Source organism: Lactuca sativa, chromosome 4 (assembly GCF_002870075.4).
Source record: "Lactuca sativa cultivar Salinas chromosome 4, Lsat_Salinas_v11, whole genome shotgun sequence".
Classification (NCBI taxonomy): domain Eukaryota; kingdom Viridiplantae; phylum Streptophyta; class Magnoliopsida; order Asterales; family Asteraceae; genus Lactuca; species Lactuca sativa.
In genome coordinates this window covers 254,264,997-254,287,325 of record NC_056626.2, presented here as the reverse complement: position 1 = coordinate 254,287,325, position 22,329 = coordinate 254,264,997, and positions in this window count along the sequence as shown.

The window sequence follows — 22,329 nt, the reverse complement described above, 5'->3', positions numbered from 1 at the left end:
TAGCAGCAGCAGTGGTTATTGCGGCATGTATTGCCATAATTTGCTACTTTTTGGCAGCCTATTGCTTCTTCTTTTCATCCCAGAATTTCCGCCTAGTACCAGCGGGTTTGGAGGGTTCCGGGATGGCTAGGGTGGTTATGGTTGCAGGGGTTTTGACTCCATGGTCAATGAGTCGTTGTGCCAATCGTTCGGCACTGTTGAAGGTAGCGGGGTTTGATGCTAGAACATTCCCCTGACACGGAGGCACTAGGCCCCATATATACCTCTAGATCTTTTTCCCCTCGGTGGGAACCATATCGGGGCAGAGGACTACCAGCTCGTTGAATTGGGCAATATAAGCGACCACGTTGGTGCCCTTCATCGTCAGGTTCCAAAGTTCCTGCTCCAATTTCTGGATCTCGCCCCTCGGGCAGTACTCCTCAGTCATGAGGTCTTTCATTGATTCCCAGCCTATGTCGTTGGCTACAACGAGAGTTAGTGCCTTAACATGGCCGTTCCACCATGTCAGGGCCTTTCCTTCAAAGGTGCATGCGGCGTACTTGACTTTACTCACCGCAGGGCATGAACAGATTTCGAAGACTGATTCAGTCTTCTCGAGCCATTGCGAGAGGGCAATGACTCCGTCGGTGCCGTAAAAAGGCTTCGGTTTGCAATTTGTGAAATCTTTGTATGTGCACTCTCTCGAACGCACAGGGGTTTCAACCGGGGTTGATTCCACAGGGGTTCCACCTCTGCTGGCATCAGAAGAGTGATACTGAGCCATGGCAGTTGCCACTGCTACAGCTACGGCAGCATTCAGGGCTACAGTATTGATGACCGGAGGCGGAGGAGGTGGTGGTGCAGGATTATTCCTCGGAGATTTGCGAGGAGGCATTTTTCAGCTATAAGTCTATAAAGATAAGAAAAATGGTAAGAATCAATTTGTAAGCAACGTGAGAGTGACACATGGACTAACTAACCATAGCCCAACAGTTGAATGAGTGTTTGAAATCACAATAAGAAATATTAGTAGGAAAGTACAAGTGTATAGATTTTTCCCACCGATTAGATAGATTTCAATAATATTGGTATTACTGATGTAATAAGTTCAGGGAAAATCGACCTAACAGGAGGTCTTACATCATACCACATAGAAAAGCTTGACAGTTCTTCGATTCCTAATTAGAGTACTGAAAGTTAGGAATATTTTACAGACAAGTGCTACTTAGAGCACAGATGTTAATGGCTATTCTTTAATCAAAAGACGGAGATGTACTAGACATCATCTAACGGCGATGGGAAATTCCTCGGGCGAGCCCTGAGGTCGGACACTTGACGAAACACCTCTTGAAGGTGTCGATCCTGAGTCCTCTGACGAGCTCAAAGTTCCAAGATGTCAGCTCGTGAGGCAGCCAGCTGCTGCTGCAGGGTTTCATTGGTTCTCCGGGTCCGTTCCATGTCTTCTTCAAGACGGCGGATGCGGACTGTGTTGACACCTGAGTTGGCATCAAACTCCATGACCCGGTCGATGGCTGCTCGACCTTGCTCGACATTACAAGCTATTCTGCGGATAATGACAGGCAGAGCTCGGTCAGCAGAGCCACCATCGCTGACGATGTAAAAGCTTCGGTCCCCAAAGTATGGTAATGGTTGACCCTATTCATCACCCCAACGATTCAAGTTGTTTGCCCACAAGGGAGTAGGACCTGAAAAGCTGGTCGAGGGTTGTTGTTCGAGGCTTGACCTACGAGTGGTAGGTTGTTGACTTCAGGCTCGAAGTCGGATCTATCAGAAAAGCCTTCTGCGAGGTGATCATCCAAAGGGATTGGATGCTCAACTTCGGGCTCTTCATCGATCAACCCGGCATTGCCTTCATTTGGAAAGTACGGGTCACCATGATGGAATCCAGCCATTTAGATCTACGCGAGAAGAGAGGTAATCCCGAATGGGTTTATAGTTTAGTATATCTTTTATGGGTTGATATACTTGATTCACTATAAACAATGCTCTGATACCAATCTGTCACACCCCAAAACCAAGAACGGCGGAAACGTTCTGGGGTGGAGGACGTCATGTAAAGTATCACAACACAGTAAATGAAAATAGCAAACAACATCATCCATTGCATTAAATATATAATTTTAATACAAGCGTGTTCTGTACGGTTTTAGACACCAAAAATATAACGTAAATCAAAATAATAATATGATGAGTCTTGAATGCGCTCCATCATCTCAAAAGCTGGCATCGGTACCTGTCTACTGATGACCTGAGAATACAAGTTATTTTGAAAGAGTTTATCAGCATTAAGTTGGTGAGTTCATAAGTATTTTAGTGTCGGTGTTTGTTATCAAAAACGTTGAACGTGTCTCAAGTATAAGTTCGTGAAATGTATGTAAGTGTTTGTAAAAGTTTGAATCTCTCAGAAAAACCTATATTTTCTAATAAAGTAGCCTTCTATCAAGGCTTAACTGTTTTATATGTTCGTTTGTTGTAAAAGTGTGTAATTCCCCAAGTGCAACTATCTTTTAATAAAATATAGTTTGTACATTAAAGTTCAAGTGAGGTTATCACTAAAAATATGTAATGGGTAAATCATTGTAGTACTGTAGTTTAGTTTTATAGTAACTACTGCTATACTAACTACCTTAAACCGGATTTATATTAAGGTATAATGTGATAATTGCACCATACTATCGACTGATAACAACGACATAAAGAACGGTCGTAATAACGGAATGACGTTTGGCACCCGCAGACCTGCAGGTCCGGCTGTAGCTAGCAGCAAGGTGTAGGATAGTCAATCCAGTATAGATCTATACGCAAACTCAACGCTCTCCCTCCAAGAGAATTCTGGCTACAACTCGGGCCATGACATTTAAGGCATGCTCCGATACAGTGGATCACAATTGTTAACGTATTAATGTACGGGTAATGTTTCTCGCTCTAGTATAGTTGTATATGTTCTCTTCCTAGTATAGTTGTATATGTTCTCATAGTATAGTTGTATATGTTCTCATAGTAATGTAATGTATAGACTCATGAATGAACTGACTCATTGATCTAACAGTTGTAAACGTATGATCCCGTGTTACCCCGATAGTAACTTACTAATGGCATGTCTAGTACGTATGAATATGGAATTACTTTTATGTCTATATATGCATATTTGATATATAATTAATATTAAAACGACCTTCGGATGGTCACCCGAAATCCCACCAGACCACATCCAAATCGAGAAAAAGGAAATAGGGCGGATGGCCTTCCTAAGCCCTTTAAACATTATTTATACATCTATACATATATGGGCAAGCAATTTATAATATAAAAGCATAAATAAGTTTTTATAAGACATTTGAAACATAAGTATTATTTTAAGAAAAGATCGACTTGATGTCAATCTATAAAACAATTTGAAGGCATAGGTTTGATAAAACAGTTTAAGTATAAGGAACATTTGTTTGAATCACAGTTGTAAATAGGTTTGAAAGTAAAAGGGTTTGTAAAACATTTTGAAGTAAAACAGTTTGATAGACAGTTTGAACAGTGATAAAATCACTGGATTCCCTAGTTATTAATCACATGTGATTAATGCAATCACATGTGATCGAAGCAATAACTATAAGTATTTAACTTGTATCCCCCCCCATAAGTATTTAAAACATTTAAAATAATTTCAAAGGTTGATTAAAGGGGTATGAACTCACTTGAAAGTTTGAAGATAGCGAGATGGAAAACCGGGCAGAGTTTCGTCTTGGGAAACGGATTTTTCTCGGGATTCTTGGGAATCTCGGGAGTAAAATCGACCCTCGGGACTTGGCAAAAAGACCAGAGCTTCGGGTTTGAACGGGCACGGAAATCGAGGCAAGATCGTGAGAGAAAGAGAGAGAGAGAATGAGTAAAATTTTCGGAAAGCCTCGCATTCTATTTATAGGGGGGTCTGAGAAGCCTCGTACGCAGGGCGTACGCTTGTACGCAGCGCGTACGCGTACGTCATGCATGAGCGAGTCCTCGACTGCCTCGGCTTCGGATGGGACGGATCGGATGGGACGGGTCGGACGGGCGGGTCGGACGGGCGGGTCGGAAGCTTCGCATAGGGCGACGTGGACGATCCGAGGCCCTTGATCTGAGTACGCGGGGCGTACGAAGGTACGCAGGGCGTACTCCGGTCCTATCCGATGACTCACCTTCGGATAATACCGGGAGTTTATAATTAAATTTATATTTATTTTTAAATAAACTTCTAAAATTCATATCTCTTTCATACGAACTCCATTTTTGACGTTCTTTATATCCACGCGAAGGTGTGACTAAGATCTACAACTTTCGTTTAGATTCCGCTGGCAAATTATGAAGTTATTTTTATTATTTATTTAATAAAATGACGTGATTAAGGAATTTCTTCAAAAATTCATAACTTCTTTACCCGACATCCGTTTTGGACGTTCTTTTTATGTACGCTCACGGTTTGAGGTTTTCTATAACTTTCATTTAGATACTTAAGGCTAAAAACTATTGTATTGAAACTTCGCGTTTTTTGTTTAATCGTTGTTGCCGGTTTTGCCGAGAATCTTCGGTTGGTTATAACTTCTTCGTTATAACTCGAATTTTAGGGTTCTTTATATGAACGAAAACCTTGATACGATTCCTACTACTTTATTTAACCTAAATAAGATTTTAGGAAAGTTATATTTTGACCTAGATTTGATTGGTTTTACATTACATTGTCTCGAAATATCGGGTTGTCACAGATCAAAGAGTTATTTTGTAACTCATCAATTGGTATCAGAGCAGGAGGCTGTGTAATTCATACACAACTTTTCTGTGAAAGAGTTTGCGATTAGGGTTATTTCGCATTAACTAATATTTATTGAGCCGTCATTCCATAATTGACGTAACTCAGCATTTATTTGTTTTGCCCTAATATTACATATTACAAGTCTGATCTTTCAAACAGGTTAAACGATCAAGCATGGACGAGTCACAATCTAATCCCATCAACATCTCAAACAGCATTGGATCAACGATGAAGATTCCTATTCTTTACACCCAAGATTACGAAGTCTGGGCGCATCATTTTGAATATTATGTCATCGGATCTGAAGACAATGGATACCTTATTTGGGAAGCAATCGTATCTGGACCATTTGCTCACTCAGGAACATCAAAAATCATTAAAACTCAGAAAGAGTATAATGATCTGTTAAAGGACGTAAAAGATGTTGCTCAAGACGAAAAGGAAAAGTTTCAGTGCAACATTAAAGCATTGAGACTGATTCGATTCGTTCTTCAATCAGATACATTCAGGCTGGTGACTTCATGCAGCACCGCTAAAGAAATCTGGGATAGGCTGCGAGAGCTATATTCCACAGATGAAGATTTGGAGCATTCTATTCAGACCTTGCTTTTGTCTGAGTTTGGTGAATTTAAACAGAATTATGATGAAACTGTTACTCAGACGTTTGATCGCTTCAATCATCTTCTTAGCAAGATGATCAAACACGATATAGAAAGGAAGCTGATTGAACAAAAAGTAACCTTTTTGAATGGCCTTAGATCCGAGTGGAGAGCAGTTGTGTCCACTGTTAAAGCTCATGAGCAATTTAAATCTTATTCATTGGCAAAGCTGGTAGGGATTCTGAAATCCCAAGAAAAGATTGTCTTGCAAGAGAAAAATATTGTCTCAAGTTTGGGATCCTTGGCACTCCTGTCTAAAAGCAAAAGTGTGGTAGAAGATGAAGATCTCAACTTAGAAGACTATGATCTTACTTCTGAAGACTATGCAATGATGGTGTCGAATCCAAAGAGGTTCATTAAGAAAAGGTTCCCTACCAATAAGAACCGAAATTGGCAGGGAAGCTGCAATTTTGAAAAGGTTAAGGAGGAACCGAAGACAGAAGAATCAAAGTAAGAGGCGAAAGTTGAAGGAGATTCTGGTGTGAACTGCTACTACTGTGGAAGAAAGAACCACTATGCCAAAGACTGTGTCCTAAAGAAAATAGCAGAGAAGGATGAGGAAAAAGATGAAGAAGCTATGTTGATGAAAAAGCTGGAAGAGATCAAGAGAAAGAAAGCTGCTACTAACCCTTCGATGAATGCTTTAATTGTGCAGGGTTCGGCAGCGGATGATGAGTTCGGTGGCGTGCAGGTCTGGTCAACCGGCTCAGAGGATGATGAAGTCAGGAACCCATCTCATGGAAAGGCGTATGTTGCAAGAGGTGATGAAAGCAGTGGGAAGTGTTTGATGGTGACAGATGTATCTCAAATGAGGGGATACAATACAGACGGTGGGAAAGAGGACACCAAGGAGCGAGAGGACTTATGCTTCACAGCAAAACCTCTTAGTGTGCAAATCAATGAGCTTGGTGAATTGGTCAAGAAGGTACAATCCATTTTTGTTTCATTCAAAGTCCCACAAAATTCATATGAAAAAGAATTAAAAAGCTTAAATTCAAGAATCTCAAATCTAGATAGCAGTTTAACTCAAACACGGGTCACCAATTCTAACCTAACTGACCAAATAAGCAGGGTGTCATCCAAGAGTGAGGAACGGAGGATGTGGATAGAGTTGAAGGAGTCGGAGCTGATTCAATCTAAGGACGAAAACATTTATTTACAAAGAGACAATTTAAAACTTCTGAAACAGAGAAATGTTTTTTGTTTAATTGTTAAACGTCTTTATGCTAACATCACTCAACTTCATCTGAACAGTGAAATAGGGCAGAAAATTCATCGCATGATTTTACTCTTCCTTGAGTTTAAGGAGGATGAAATCGATGCTGAAGCATATAATTGCGAAAGTATAGTTTCGTCTGACGATGTGAATTCGACTTATATGTATGGTCTGGACAAAATCGAATCTTTTATTAAGTCCAAGGACCATAAGGACATGCTGAAAAACCTTTTGGATGAAAACGATAAACTGAAACTAAGGACCGAAACAATATAAAAATTTGACTCATTGAATGCCAACTTGAGCTCAGAAAATAAAATTGATCTTGAAAACACGTCTGAGCTTAATGAGGATGATGATATGAGCGTAATTTCTATAGAGGATGAAGTTGACTGTTCTGAGTTTGTCAAGAGCGAACCCGAAAACCACAAAAATATTATTTCTGAAAATTCTGTGGATTTTGCTCGTTTGTCCCAAAATAAGTCCCCGATTCTTGAAGAAAAGGCTGTTGTGTACCAAAAGGTGAGAACGACACCAAATCAGGTGTACAAGGTCACAGGAGTAACCGAACATCAGACAGCCGAACTCACCGCCATAGTAAACAAAGATAATGCAGATGATTGTGATGAGTTTTTTTGGTCTGCTCCTATAGATAATGCTGACGAAACTGTTGGTCTATCAGAGCGAACGTCTTGGAAAACCAAAGGCAGATATGTGCCAGAGCCATTGAACAAGCCCGACAACTTCGATGTGCCAAGTACTAGTGGTACAAAATAAGTTCCTGTAGAAGAATTCACTCCTACAAGCGAAACGTCATCTGTTAAAAGTGAACCTGCTGACAGGAAGCAAAAGCAAAAAGCCAACATCCATCGACAGCCGAAGCAAGTGAAGGATCAAAAGCAGCAAAGGAATCTGAGATACAAAAAGAATCTCTCAGAGCGAAAACAGTTTTGGCGATCTCAAAATGCCCATTTCTCTTATCATGACAAAAATTCAAAGTCAGAGAAAAGTACCATCAGGACGCAAGAAAGGAATAACAACCGAAGGGAAAGGTTCGGTTCAGAAAACACCAGCTACCGAAAGCATAGGTTCGGTTCTGAGAGCAAAAGCTATCGAGGTTCAAGGTTCGGTCCCACTAATGACCAAAACCTAAAGGGTCACTCAGAACCTCAAGTCAAGAAAACATCTCAGTCTAAATTCTCTCATTCTAATTCTTCTCAACCCCATTCTAAATCCAACTCTGTTCAAACTCAAAATCCAAAATCTTCAACAGATTTGAAAGGAAAATCGAAGGTTTCCTCAGTCAAGAATGATCAAAAGCATTCCAAGGCCCAAACGCCTGAACCTGAATCCAAACCGACTGTAACAAATTCTAACAAAATTAAAGTTTTCACTATTAAGAAGAAAGATGAAACAACTTTAATAAAAAGAACATATTTTGTTGACATTTCTCTTACTATTCCTGTTCCTGTGAAAGGCTCACGTGGACCCAAGAAACTTTGGGTTCCTAAATCTGCTTGATTTTTGCAGGTTATCAGTGACGAGCAGTTCGACGAAGAATGGTATATTGACAGCGGCTGCTCACGTCACATGACAGGAAGGAAGGAAGAGCTGAGGGAATTTCGATCTCTTCCAAACGGCGGCAATGTCAAGTTCAGGAACAACTCATATGACACGATAAAAGGTTATGGGATGATAACAAATGGAGACTTCACGATTAGAAAGGTTGCATACATTGAAGGACTACAGCATAACCTCATCAGTGTATCTCAGCTTGTTGGAGGTACCGGTCTTAAAGTTTCATTTGACGATGAGGGTTCGGAAATAATATAGAAGAAAACAAAAAGATTGATTCTCAAATCAGAGCGCAAAGGTGAAATGTTTCCTCTCAATCTCAAACCTATCAAAGGAAATCCAGCTATCTGTCTATTATCCAAAGCACATTCTGACGAAAGCTGGTTGTGGCACCGAAGGCTCTCCCATCTCAAGTTTGATCGAGAACATTTGTGTGCTGCGTGTGAAATGGGGAAGCAGAGTCGTCAAAGTCACCCATCCATTATAAACACTAAAGTCGTTGAACCACTTGAGTTAATTCACATTGACTTATGTGGTCCATCATCTATCGAAAGCATTGGCAGTAGCAAGTATATTCTTGTTATTGTTGATGACTTTTCACGTTTTACATGGGTGTTCTTTCTGAAGCACAAATTAGAGGCAACTCTCAAGCTTAAGATGTTTATTAAGCAGGTTGAAGTGCAACTGAGGAAAGTCGTTCGTAACATCAGAAGCGACAATGGGCTGGAGTTCAAAAATAAAGAATTTGAAGACTTTTTGGCAGAAAAAGGAACCAGTCACAATTTCTCAGCCCCCTACACCCCTCAACAAAACGGGATCGTCGAAAGACGAAACCGATCTTTGTGTGAGGCGGCCCGAACCATGCTAAGTTTCGCTTCTCTACCTCTATATTTCTGGGGTGATGCTATTGCTGCAGCATGTTTTACGCAGAACAGGTCCTATCTCAATAAGCGTTTCACTCTCACTCCTTACGAGATCATCAACAATAGGAAGCCGAATGTTAAATTCTTCCATGTATTCCGCTCACGATGCTTTATCTTCAACTCTAAAGAACATTGTAACAAGTTCGACGATAAAGCCGATGAAGGGATTTTTCTAAGATACTCTCTTACTTCAAAAGCATACAGGGTTTTAAACAAGCGTTCGAGAAAGATTGAAGAAACGTATTATGTGACTTTCGATGACAACTACGTCAAGAAGCTGAAGGCCACTGAAGAAACAGTTGGAGAAATTTTCTCTCAAACAGGCCAAGTCACGGCCTCGATTGCAAATTTATTTGAGCAGTTTGTGGAGTTATTCGATGAACCGGAGAAGGCTACTCTCTCAGAAGCCAATGCAGCAGACAACAAAGTTGACCATCTGAAGCAAATCGTCGAAGATGCTGCCAAACGAATGGATGAAGGAGTATCAGTTCCAAATGAACCTCCTCAGCACGGTGCTTCAATTGAGGGGGAGAATCCATCTTCTTCAAAACAGCCGAGTTCACAAGTTGAGGGGGAGAACTCTTCTCCAGCTGCACCCGAAAGCTCTACTGCACCCGAAGGTACTGTAGCTTCCGAAAGCTCTACTGCACCCGAAGGTACTGTAGCTCCCGAAATTCAAGATACACCTGAAAGCTCATCAGTCGAGGGGGAGAATGCCGATATGTTTTATGACGATGATAGTCAATCTGAATTAGAAGAAATGGTAAATGCTGAATTGGATCCATCCTATGATCCAAATTACCCTCCTCTTGTCAAATATGAAAGCAGAGATTGCTACCTTCGTGAGTAAATGCCTTACTTGCGCGAAGGTTAAGGCCGAGTACCAGAAGCCCTCTGGTTTGCTGCAACAACCAGAGATTCCAGAATGGAAGTGGGAGCGGATCACTATGGATTTCATAACCAAGTTACCCAAGACAACGGGTGGACTTGACACCATATGGGTCATCGTTGATAGATTGACCAAGTCTGCACACTTCCTGCCTATCAAAGAAACCGACAAGATGGAGAAACTTACGAGAACATACATTAGGGAAATTGTACGGTTGCATGGTGTACCTATTTCCATTATCTCCGATAGAGATAGTAGGTTCACTTCAAGATTTTGGCAATCCCTACAACATTCCCTAGGAACAAGGCTGGACATGAGCACAACCTACCATCCACAGACCAACGGACAGAGTGAGAGAACCATTCAAACATTGGAAGACATGTTGCGAGCCTGTGTGATTGATTTTGGGAAGGCATGGGATACTCATTTACCCCTTGTCGAATTTTCCTATAATAACAGTTATCACACGAGCATCAAGGCTGCTCCATTCGAAGCTCTCTACGGCCGCAAGTGCAGATCCCCTCTGTGCTGGGCTGAGGTTGGTGATACCCAATTAGCGAGAGGGCAAGCTTCCGACAGTACTCTCACTGGTCCAGAAATCATTCGGGAAACGACAGAGAAAATCGTTCAAATCCGTGAACGATTGAAAGCCTCTAGAGACCGACAGAAGAGCTACGCCGATAAACGAAGAAAACCTTTGGAATTTCAGGTGGGAGACCGAGTCCTTCTCAAAGTCTCACCCTGGAAAGGCTTGATACGCTTCGGCAAGCGTGGGAAGCTTAATCCGAGGTACATAGGGCCTTTCGAGATTCTTGCCAGAGTCGGCCCCGTAGCTTACAAACTTGATCTACCCGACACACTTCGCAACGTACATTCTACATTCCACGTATCTAACTTGAAAAAGTGTCTGTCCGACGAGACTCTCGTAATCCCACTCGACGAGATCGAGATCAACGAGAGCCTGAACTTCGTGGAAGAACCTGTAGAGGTCATGGACCGTGAGGTCAAGCAGACGAAACAAAGCTGTATCCCTATCGTGAAGGTTCGCTGGAACGCCAAGCGAGGACCGGAATTCACTTGGGAACGCGAGGATCAGATGAAGTTGAAATACCCTCATCTTTTCGCTTAAATTGGTTGTAACTTATATTTGCTTAAATTCTAATTTCGGGACGAAATTCCCTCTAACAGGGGGATGATGTGACAACCTGAAATTTCAAATTGTATGAACCTCATCTATTCAATAGAAGCTAGTTCAGTTTCTGTGATTTTCAAGCTTTTCCGAACAAGTTTGTGTACATTAGGGTTATGTTTTAGATGATATCAGGAGAGTGGATACTCCTGGTTTTGTGAAACTTGGGCATTTCAAGTTTCATACTGTTACAGTCCAACATCAGGAATGAAAACATTTTCTGTCAAAATATTCCAGGACTATAAATAGTTTTCTGAACTAAATTGATTCATTATTCACAATTCCAAATAGAGAAAAGCCATATTCTCTCTGACGGATCTTCGGGTTTTCATCCCAGATTGTGAGTCTACTTTTCTATATGTGAATCAATACTTGTTTAATGCTTGTTAACACAAATTACATGTCTAGATGTCAAGATCCGGGAGTTTACCGCCCAAGATCGTTCTTGGGGAGTAAACTCCAAAATGGAACATTAAGGCTTCCTAGTCCCAATACCTTGTTAGAAGACTTGTTTAGGTGTTAGAGTATGATCTTTATAGGCCAAAAAGCATCCAAGAAACACAAGTTCTAGGAGTTTACGGCCAAGGAACTCCCTTGGGCCGTAAACCCCTTTTTAAGGACAATTAAGTGCCCTAAACTCCCCTCTAATGCTTAAAGACCTTTACCCTAAATTGCTTGTGCTTATTTTAGGCATCAAAAGACATCAAATACATAAGTTGCTAGGAGTTTACGGCCAAGGAACTCCCTTGGGCCGTAAACCCCTTTTCAAGGGCTTAAATGCCCTAAAACTTTCCCCAAATGCTTAAGGACTTTAACTACTAGTACATGTGCTTGATTAGAACACCAAAAGCCCATAAAAGCCATAAGTTTTTAGGAGTTTACGGCCAAGAACTCTCTTGGGCCGTAAACCCCTTTTTGTGGGACAAAAAAATGCATTCCAATCACACCTAAGGCCTTAATATAATTTTCCTTGAACCCTTGGGACTAGAATGGAGAGTAGAAAACAAATTAATCACTCCTTGAAAGGAGTTTACGGCCAAGGAACATGACTTGGGCCGTAAACTCCAAGTGAAGGCACCAAAGTGTGCCTCTTGTTCCCATTAGCCTTAGATAAAATCATGGATGCCATTCTTGATGTTTAAGTGCCTCAAATCAATTTATTTCTTAGAGTTTACGGCCGTAAACTTTAAGGTGAAGGACCTTAGGCCGTAAACTCCCTTATGGAGTGTTCTAAAGCCTTAAAACTACTTCATGCATTATGCCAATAAAGATAGGAGTGTTCTAGATGCAAGATAACACCACAAAACACCCAAAAACACCATTTGAGGAGTTCACGGCCATAAACCTATGAGTTTACGGCCGTAAACTCCAAGGTGTGGGGTTTGTTGGATGGTGAACTCCTATACAAGGCCCTTTGATATTTCAAACCCTTTTGCCTTGTCCCGTAGCAACTTAGATGCAACCATTTGAACCCTAAACGCTCACAAAAGTGTTTAATTGTTTTCTAAGTGTCTTAACTTATTTATTTAAGTTATTATATGTCTAATTAGTTATATATATGTTTATTATATGATAACTAGGCTTGTGCGTGTAAACCAGTCTCCGTTTGTCACCTAGCACGGTAGCCGACACTGCAATTCAAACGACTCACCACAAGTGAGTTCATACCCCTTGAATCAACCTTTGAAATGATTTTAAGTGTTTTAAATACTTTATGGGGGGGAATACAAGTCAAATACTTATAGTTATTGCTTCAATCACATGTGATTGCATTTAATCACATGTGATTAATAACTAGGAAAACAACGATTTTTACCACTATTCAAACTGTTTTCAACTGCTTTACTATTGAAATGTTTTACAAACTGTTTTACTATCCAAACTTACTTATAGACTGTGATTCAATCAAATGCTTCTTATACTTAAACTGTTTTATCAACCTATGCTTTCAAAATGATTTATAGATCGACATCAAGTCAATCTTCTCTTGAAATTATATTTATGCTTCAAAATGTTTTATGAAAACTTATTTATGCTTTATATATACAATTGCATGCCCATATATGTATAGATATATAAATAATGTTTAAAGGACTTAGGAAGGCCATCCGCCCTATTTCCTTTTCGCGCCTTGAGATGTGGTCTGGTGGGATTTCGGGTGACCATCCGAAGGTCGTTTCAATATTACTTATATATCATATATACATATATAGACATAAAAGTACTTCCATATTCATACTCTTCAGTACATCATTAGCTGGTTACCATCGGGGTAACGCAGGAACAATACATATACAGATATACTAGAAACAATACATATACAGATATACTAGAAACAATACATATACAGATATACTAGAAACAATACATATACAGATATACTAGAAACAATACATATACAGATATACTAGAAACAATACATATACAGATATACTAGAAACAATACATATACAGATATACTAGAAACAATACATACACAGAGATACGAGAAACAATACATATACAGATATACGAGAAACAATACATATACATAAATACGTAATAATTGTGATCCACTGTATCGGGCATGCCTTAAATGTCATGGCCCGAGTTGTAGCCAGAATTCTCTTGGAGGGAGAGCGTGAGTTTGCGTATAGATCTATACTGGATTGACTATCCTACACCTTGCTGCTAGCTACAGCCGGACCTGCAGGTCTGCGTGTGCCAAACGTCATTTCTTATTACGACCGTTCATTATGTCGTTGATTTTCAGTCGATAGCATGGTGCAATTAATCACAATATACCTTAATATAAATCCGGTTTAAGGTAGTAGTATTTAGTACAGCAGTAGTCTTAATATACAAAGCTACAGTACTACAATGATTTACCCATTACATATTTTAGTGATAACCTCACTTAAGCATTAATGTATAAACTATATTTTTAACAAATGATAGTTATATTTGGGTAATCACACACTTTTACAACAGAAAAGTTTACAAAACAGCCTAGCCTTGGTAGAAGGTTACTTTTATAGAAAATATAGGATTTTCTGAGTGATTCAAACTTTTACAAACACTTTCAAACAATTACTTACATTTTTACAACTTATACATTGAGACAGGTTCAAACATTTTTACAAGAAATATTGACACTAAAATACTTATGAACTCACCAGCTTAATGCTGATAAACTCTTTCAAAATAACTTGTATTCTCAGGTCATCAGTAGACAGGTACCGAGGCCAGCTTTTGAGAAGATGATGTGCATTCAAGAATCATCTCATATTATTTTGTGTTTCATTATTTTTGGTGTCTATAACTGTACAGAACACACTTGTATTAAAATTATATATATTTAATGCAATGGATGATGTTATTTGCTTATTTACATTTACTGTGTTGTGATACTGTACATGACGTCCTCCGCCCCGGAACGTTTCCGCCGTTCTTGGTTTTGGGGTGTGACAGATTGGTATCAGAGCATTGTTTATAGTGAATCAAGTATATCAACCCATAAAAGATATACTAATCTATAAACCCAAAAGGGACTAAAACACTCTGACCAAGAGTCTATACTTTAAATAATAAAATATTTAATTAAGTATACTAGTCTACATTATACTAAAAATCAGTGTCACAATGACAAGAACAAAAGCATTACGATTGTTGAATATCACAATTGAGCTCGGGGATGTATGGTCAGTCCTGGGAATGGCATAGCCTGATCAACTATGCTAGTCCTAGGAGTGATTAGCATATGCCCTAGAATGGTTGTGATATGTTAACGAGTCTAAAAACTTACCAACAATACCACAAGAGGATCAGTAGAACTTAGAACTTAAAATACTATAGGAGTATTTTGTGCTACTAGTTACACGTATACTATATTCTTATACCTCTCTTCTTGCGTAGATCTAAATGGCTGGATTCCATCATGGTGACCCGTACTTCCCCATTGAAGGCAATGCCGGGTGGATCGATGAAGAGCCCGAAGATGACCATCCAATCCCTTTGGATGATCACCTCGCAGAAGGCTTTTCAGATGGATCTGACTCCGAGCCTGAAGTCAACAACCTACCGCTTGTAGGTCAAGCCCCGAACAACAACCCTCGACCAGCGTTTCCAGGTCCTACTCCCATGTGGGCAAACAATCTGAATCGCTGGAGTGATGAGCAGGGTCAGCCCTTGCCATACTTTGGGGACCGAACCTTTTACAACATCAGCGATGGTGGCTCTGCTGACAGAGCTCTGCCGGTGATCATCCGCAGAATAGCTCGTAATGTCGAGCAAGGTCGAGCAGCCATCGACCGGGTCATGGAGATTGATGCCAATTCAGGCGTCAATACAGTCCGCATTCGCCGTCTTGAAGAAGACATGGAACGGACCCGGAGAACCAACGAAACCTTGCAGCAACAACTGGTTGCCTCCCGTGCTGAAGTTTTAGAACTTCGAGCTCGTCAAAGAGCTCAGGACCGACACCTTCAAGAGGTGTTTCGCCAAATGTCCGACCTCAGGGATCGCCCGAGAAATTCCCATCGCCATTAGATGATGTCTAGTACATCTCTGTCTTTTGATTTAGGGATAGCCTTGAACTTATGTGCTTTAAGTGGCACTTGTCTGTAAAATATTCCTAACTTTCGGTACTCTAATTAGGAATATAGGACTGTCAGTATTGTCCTTATGGTATGATGTAAGACCTACTGTTAGGTCGATTTTTCCTTGAACTTATTACATCAGTAATACCCGTACTATTGAAATCTATCTAATTTGTGGGAAAAATTTGTACACTTGTGTATTCCTACTGATATTTCTTGTTGAGATTTCAAACACTCATTCAAACTGTTGGGCTATGGGTACTTAGTCCATGGGTCACTCTCACTTTGCTTACAAATTGATTCTTAACATCCTTCTTGTTTTTATAAACTTATAGCTGAAGGATGCCTCCTCGCAAATCTCCTCGGAATAGGAATAATCCTGTACCTCCACCGCCCCCACCACCTACAGTCATCGATACTGCAGCCCTGAATGCTGCCATAGCTGCAGCAGTGGCTACTGCCATGGCTCAGTATCACTCATCGGATGCTAGCAGAGGTGGAACCCCTGTTGAATCTATCCCAGTTGAAATCCCTGTGCGCTCGAGGGAGTGCTCTTACAAGGATTTTACAAACTGCAAGCCGAAGCCTTTCTATGGCACCGGCGGAGTCATTGCTCTCTCGCAATGGTTCGAGAAGACGGAATCAGTCTTCGAAATCTGTTCGTGCCCTGCAGCATTCAAAGTGAAATATGCCACATGCACCTTCGAGGATAAAGCCCTAACGTGGTGGAACGGCCACGTCAAAGCCCTAACTCTCGTCGTGGCTAACGACATGGGCTGGGCAACGATGAAGGACCTCATAACTGAGGAGTACTGCCCTAGGGGCGAAGTCCAGAAGTTAGAACATGAACTCTGGAATCTGACTATGAAGGGCACCAACGTGATCGCTTACACTGCCCGCTTTAGCGAACTGGTGGCCCTATGCCCCAATATGGTTCCCACTGAAGGGAAAAAGATTGAACGGTATGTATGGGGACTAGTGCCTCCGTACCAGGGGAACGTCTTAGCATCCAACCCTGCTACTTTCGACAGTGCCAAGCGATTGGCACAAAGACTTATTTACCATGGAGTCAAGACCCCTGCAACTACAACCACTCTAGCCATCCCAGAACCCTCTAAACCCGCTGGCAACAAGCGGAAGTCCTGGGATGAGAAGAAGAAGCAGCGTGCTTCAAAGAAACGACAAATCGTAGCAGTACATGCTGCGGTAGCCCCTACTCCTGTTACTGCTCCGGGGAAGCAGTATTCTGGAAGTTTGCCGAAGTGCAACAAATGCAACTTCCACCACAACGGCGCCTGCCGTGAAATGCAGTGTACTAACTGCCACAGGAAAGGACACACCGTCCGATTCTGTAGGTTCCCGGCGCAACCGATCTCCCAAGTTCCTGGCTCTGGCGTGAGCCCAACTTGCTATGGATGTGGCGAAACAGGCCACTTTAAAAGGGACTGCCCTAAGGCGAGGAATACTGGAGGAGCAGGGAGGGTACTAGCAATAGGCCACGGGGAAGCAGTTGCTGACCCGACAGTGGTGACTGGTACGTTCCTCCTTGATAACTCCTATGCATGCATTATGTTCGATAGTGGAGCGGAGCGAAGCTTCGTAAACCACAAATTTGCTCGCATGCTTAAGCAACAACCACACGCACTTAATGAACAATTCACAGTAGAAATGGCCAATGGGAAAAATGAAAGTACTAATAGCATATACTTAGGTTGTCTTCTAACCTTAGATAACCATTCATTCCCAATTGACCTTATGCCGGTCTCGATAAAAAGTTTCGATGTTATTATCGGCATGGATTGGTTAAGTCTTCATCGCGCCGACATCATGTGTTACGAGAAAGCAGTCCGACTAAACCTCCCGTCTAACGAAACGCTTATAGTCTACGGCGACAAACCTGGTGCGAGTCTTCGCATAATATCTAGTATTCAAGCACAGAAATATCTGCGCAAAGAATACCACGCATTTCTTGCTCACGTCATCGACACGAACCTAGAAACAAAAGAACTGAAGAACCTCCCGGTAGTGAGCGACTTTCCCGACATTTTCCTAGAAGAACTACCCGGGTTACCTCCGCAACGACAAGTCGAGTTCAGAATAGACTTAGTCCCAGGAGCTACCCCAGTAGCCAAGTCGCCCTACCGTCTAGCACCAGCCGAGATGCAAGAACTCTCTGGTCAACTTAACGAACTGCTCAGCAAGGGCTTTATAAGACCAAGTTTCTCTCCTTGGGGAGCACCGGTCTTGTTCGTTAAGAAGAAAGACGGATCATTCCGTAGGTGTATTGACTACAGAGAACTCAACAAATTGACGATCAAAAATCGTTACCCTCTGCCGCGCATAGATGATCTATTCGACCAACTGCAAGGGGCGAACTATTTTTCCAAGATTGATCTGAGATCCGGATATCACCAGTTACGAGTGCTCGAGGAGGATGTGCCGAAGACAGCCTTCCGAACTCGTTACGGACACTACGAGTTCGTGGTGATGCCATTCGGATTGACCAATGCGCCCGCAGTATTCATGGATCTGATGAATAGAGTATGCCGACCTTACTTAGATCAGTTCGTCATCGTTTTCATTGACGACATCCTGATCTACTCCAGAAGTAAGAAGGAGCATAGTGATCATCTGCGACAAGTTCTAGAGACGTTACGAAGGGAGAAACTTTATGCGAAGTTCTCAAAATGTGAATTTTGGATCCGAAGAGTCGAATTCTTAGGACACGTGGTTAGCGAAGAAGGAATCCACGTGGACCCATCCAAAATAAAAGCCATTGAGAACTGGTCAGCACCAAAGACACCTACATAAATTCGCCAATTTCTAGGTCTCGCTGGCTACTATCGCAGGTTCATTCAGAACTTCTCGCGAATAGCGAAGCCTCTTACGACCCTGACCCAGAAAGGCGTGGCCTTTGACTGGGAAGAGAAGCAAGAAAGAGCGTTCCAAACGCTCAAACGAGCCTTGTGCACCGCACCAATACTATCCCTTCCGGAAGGAATAGAAGACTTTGTAGTCTATTGCGATGTATCCAATCAAGGACTCGGATGTGTTCTGATGCAGCGAGGTAAGGTCATCGCCTACGCCTCGAGACAGTTGAAGACACATGAGGTTAACTACACGACCCACGATCTTGAACTAGGAGCAGTGGTGTTTGCTCTGAAGATCTGGAGACATTACCTGTATGGAACGAAGAGCACTATCTTTACCGACCACAAGAGTTTACAACACATTTTCGATCAGAAGGAGCTCAACATGAGACAACGACGGTGGGTTGAGCTACTCAGTGATTACGAATGCGATATTCGTTATCATCCGGGTAAAGCCAACGTAGTAGCAGACGCCCTAAGTCGGAAGGAATATTCTGGTCGCAAGGTCAAGTCATTATCAATAACCATCCATTCACACTTGACTGAGCAAATTCAGGCAGCTCAACTAGAGGCCATGAAACCTGAAAATGTGTCGAGTGAATCCCTTAGGGGAATGGACAAGAACTTCGAAGCCAAGGGTGACGGAGCTTTATATTTCATGAACCGGATCTGGACACCGAAACACGGTGGTTTCCGAGACGTGGTCATGACCGAGGCGCACAACACTCGGTATTCCGTCCACCCAGGTTCAGATAAGATGTATCTGGATCTGAAAAAGCTATACTGGTGGCCTAATATGAAAGCAGAGATTGCTACCTTCGTGAGTAAATGCCTTACTTGCGCGAAGGTTAAGGCCGAGTACCAGAAGCCCTCTGGTTTGCTGCAACAACCAGAGATTCCAGAATGGAAGTGGGAGCGGATCACTATGGATTTCATAACCAAGTTACCCAAGACAACGGGTGGACTTGACACCATATGGGTCATCGTTGATAGATTGACCAAGTCTGCACACTTCCTGCCTATCAAAGAAACCGACAAGATGGAGAAACTTACGAGAACATACATTAGGGAAATTGTACGGTTGCATGGTGTACCTATTTCCATTATCTCCGATAGAGATAGTAGGTTCACTTCAAGATTTTGGCAATCCCTACAACATTCCCTAGGAACAAGGCTGGACATGAGCACAGCCTACCATCCACAGACCGACGGACAGAGTGAGAGAACCATTCAAACATTGGAAGACATGTTGCGAGCCTGTGTGATTGATTTTGGGAAGGCATGGGATACTCATTTACCCCTTGTCGAATTTTCCTATAATAACAGTTATCACACGAGCATCAAGGCTGCTCCATTCGAAGCTCTCTACGGCCGCAAGTGCAGATCCCCTCTGTGCTGGGCTGAGGTTGGTGATACCCAATTAGCGAGAGGGCAAGCTTCCGACAATACTCTCACTGGTCCAGAAATCATTCGGGAAACGACAGAGAAAATCGTTCAAATCCGTGAACGATTGAAAGCCTCTAGAGACCGACAGAAGAGCTACGCCGATAAACGAAGAAAACCTTTGGAATTTCAGGTGGGAGACCGAGTCCTTCTCAAAGTCTCACCCTGGAAAGGCTTGATACGCTTCGGCAAGCGTGGGAAGCTTAATCCGAGGTACATAGGGCCTTTCGAGATTCTTGCCAGAGTCGGCCCCGTAGCTTACAAACTTGATCTACCCGACACACTTCGCAACGTACATTCTACATTCCACGTATCTAACTTGAAAAAGTGTCTGTCCGACGAGACTCTCGTAATCCCACTCGACGAGATCGAGATCAACGAGAGCCTGAACTTCGTGGAAGAACCTGTAGAGGTCATGGACCGTGAGGTCAAGCAGACGAAACAAAGCTGTATCCCTATCGTGAAGGTTCGCTGGAACGCCAAGCGAGGACCGGAATTCACTTGGGAACGCGAGGATCAGATGAAGTTGAAATACCCTCATCTTTTCGCTTAAATTGGTTGTAACTTATATTTGCTTAAATTCTAATTTCGGGACGAAATTCCCTCTAACAGGGGGATGATGTGACAACCTGAAATTTCAAATTGTATGAACCTCATCTATTCAATAGAAGCTAGTTCAGTTTCTGTGATTTTCAAGCTTTTCCGAACAAGTTTGTGTACATTAGGGTTATGTTTTAGATGATATCAGGAGAGTGGATACTCCTGGTTTTGTGAAACTTGGGCATTTCAAGTTTCATACTGTTACAGTCCAACATCAGGAATGAAAACATTTTCTGTCAAAATATTCCAGGACTATAAATAGTTTTCTGAACTAAATTGATTCATTATTCACAATTCCAAATAGAGAAAAGCCATATTCTCTCTGACGGATCTTCGGGTTTTCATCCCAGATTGTGAGTCTACTTTTCTATATGTGAATCAATACTTGTTTAATGCTTGTTAACACAAATTACATGTCTAGATGTCAAGATCCGGGAGTTTACCGCCCAAGATCGTTCTTGGGGAGTAAACTCCAAAATGGAACATTAAGGCTTCCTAGTCCCAATACCTTGTTAGAAGACTTGTTTAGGTGTTAGAGTATGATCTTTATAGGCCAAAAAGCATCCAAGAAACACAAGTTCTAGGAGTTTACGGCCAAGGAACTCCCTTGGGCCGTAAACCCCTTTTTAAGGACAATTAAGTGCCCTAAACTCCCCTCTAATGCTTAAAGACCTTTACCCTAAATTGCTTGTGCTTATTTTAGGCATCAAAAGACATCAAATACATAAGTTGCTAGGAGTTTACGGCCAAGGAACTCCCTTGGGCCGTAAACCCCTTTTCAAGGGCTTAAATGCCCTAAAACTTTCCCCAAATGCTTAAGGACTTTAACTACTAGTACATGTGCTTGATTAGAACACCAAAAGCCCATAAAAGCCATAAGTTTTTAGGAGTTTACGGCCAAGAACTCTCTTGGGCCGTAAACCCCTTTTTGTGGGACAAAAAAATGCATTCCAATCACACCTAAGGCCTTAATATAATTTTCCTTGAACCCTTGGGACTAGAATGGAGAGTAGAAAACAAATTAATCACTCCTTGAAAGGAGTTTACGGCCAAGGAACATGACTTGGGCCGTAAACTCCAAGTGAAGGCACCAAAGTGTGCCTCTTGTTCCCATTAGCCTTAGATAAAATCATGGATGCCATTCTTGATGTTTAAGTGCCTCAAATCAATTTATTTCTTAGAGTTTACGGCCGTAAACTTTAAGGTGAAGGACCTTAGGCCGTAAACTCCCTTATGGAGTGTTCTAAAGCCTTAAAACTACTTCATGCATTATGCCAATAAAGATAGGAGTGTTCTAGATGCAAGATAACACCACAAAACACCCAAAAACACCATTTGAGGAGTTCACGGCCATAAACCTATGAGTTTACGGCCGTAAACTCCAAGGTGTGGGGTTTGTTGGATGGTGAACTCCTATACAAGGCCCTTTGATATTTCAAACCCTTTTGCCTTGTCCCGTAGCAACTTAGATGCAACCATTTGAACCCTAAACGCTCACAAAAGTGTTTAAATGTTTTCTAAGTGTCTAAATTATTTATTTAAGTTATTATATGTCTAATTAGTTATATATATGTTTATTATATGATAACTAGGCTCGTGCGTGTAAAC